This window comes from Apium graveolens, chromosome 1, assembly GCF_009905375.1.
Source record: "Apium graveolens cultivar Ventura chromosome 1, ASM990537v1, whole genome shotgun sequence".
NCBI classification, from domain to species: Eukaryota; Viridiplantae; Streptophyta; class Magnoliopsida; order Apiales; family Apiaceae; genus Apium; species Apium graveolens.
Genome location: NC_133647.1, coordinates 63,658,506 through 63,660,224, shown reverse-complemented (window position 1 = coordinate 63,660,224; position 1,719 = coordinate 63,658,506). Strand labels below are relative to the sequence as shown.

The following is a 1,719-nucleotide window of genomic DNA, read 5'->3' as shown; positions in this document are numbered from 1 at the left end:
GATATGGAATAGAACAGTTGGCTAACTGCAAGGTCATATACGTCGGTTTTGGATCAGGTAAGTCCAACTGCTTGAAGATTGATAATGGCATTAGATTAATGCTAGCTCCCAAGTCACATAAGCATCTGTCAAAAGACAATTTTCCAATAGTACACAGAATAGTGCAGCTTCCTGGATCCTTAAGCTTCGGAGGTAACTTCTGCAGTACAGCACTACATTCCTCCGTGAGAGCGACAGTCTCTAAATCATCTAGCTTCACTTTCAAAGAGAGAATACCTTTCATAAACTTCGCATAACTAGGCATCTACTCAAGAACCTCAGCGAAAGGTATGTTGATATGAAGTTTCTTGAACACCTCCAGAAACTTCTCAAATTGCTTGTCCAGCTTTTTCTTCTGCAGCCGCTTAGGAAAAGGCGGTGGAGGATAGATCTGTTTCTCCCCTATATTACCCTCAGGAGGAGTGTGTTCAATAGTAGTCTTCCTTAGTTCCACTTCAACTTCCTGCTGCTCTACTTCTTTCTCAGCCTCAGCTTCTTTAGTCAACACTCGAGTTTGTTCGGTATTCGCAACCTTTACAGGCCTTAAATTGATTACCTTTACCTGCTCCTTAGTTTCCCTCTTTCCTGGCACTTCAGTGCCAGTAGGTAGTGTACCAGGCTGACGATTAAGAAAGGAATCGTCAATTTTCCCAATTTGGTTTTCCAAGGTCTTGATAGAAGCAGCTTTACTTTTGCACATAAACTTCAACTCCTCTAATTCAGATTTTTCACTAGCTTGTTGCAGCTGGAGTTGTTTTCTCGGTGCATATTTCGGTTGCTGAAAACCAGGGGGTTGTACTGCTTAGCTGGATACTGATGATAAGGCTGTTGAACCGCATTCTGAGTGTTGCTCCAACTGTAATTAGGATGATTGCGGTTCTTGGGATGATAAGTGGCAGGCACAGGTTGCTGCGATCGCTGAAAGTTGCTCACGAACTGAGCTGAATCACTAGAAATTGTGCACTGATCAGTCTCATTGGCACCAGCACAAAGCTCACAGACACTAGCAATTTGATTAACTCCATAATTAGCCAAAGTGTCCACCTTCATCGTCAAAGCCTTAAGTTAGGTAGCTATACCAGTTGCTGCATCCAACTCCAGAATTCATGCTACCTTTCCCTGAGTCAGTCTCTGGGAAGGATTCTGGTACATATTAGCAGCCATCAGTTTAATAAGTTATAAGCTTCATCGTAGCTTTTAGCCCGCAAGGCTCCTCCTGATGCTGCATCAAGTATGGGTCTAGAAGTAGCAACCAATCTATTGTAGAAGCGATTAATAATCATTCAATCAGGCATGTCATGGTGTGGGCACTTCCTTAGCAGCTCCTTATATCGATCAAAAGCCTCACACAGAGATTCCCCAGTTTACTGAACAAACTGAGTAAGAGCATTCCTGATTGCAGCAGTCTTCGCCATAGGGAAGAACTTAGTGAGAAAATTTTGAGCAAGATCTTCCCAAGTGGTGATAGACCCTGCTGGTAGAGAATGTAACCAGCACTTAGCTTTGTCCCTCAGAGAGAATGGGAAGAGACGCATATTGATAGCATATTCAGTCACATCATTAAATTTGAAAATATCGCAGATCTCGATGAAATCCTTGATGTGCATGTTGGGGTCTTCAGTAGGAGAACCCCCAAACTGAACTGAGTTTTGTATCATCCTAATCGTGCTTGACTTGATC

The 1,719-nt window shown here is 42.9% G+C and overlaps 1 non-coding gene across 1 annotated transcript; it reads left to right on the top strand.

The window, feature by feature from the left end:
* The first annotated feature begins 1,332 nt into the window (after positions 1-1,332).
* On the top strand, positions 1,333-1,439 carry LOC141683379 (small nucleolar RNA R71). The gene has a single exon (XR_012560252.1). It is a non-coding gene; the product is annotated as a small nucleolar RNA R71 (small nucleolar RNA).
* Positions 1,440-1,719: the final 280 nt, after the last annotated feature.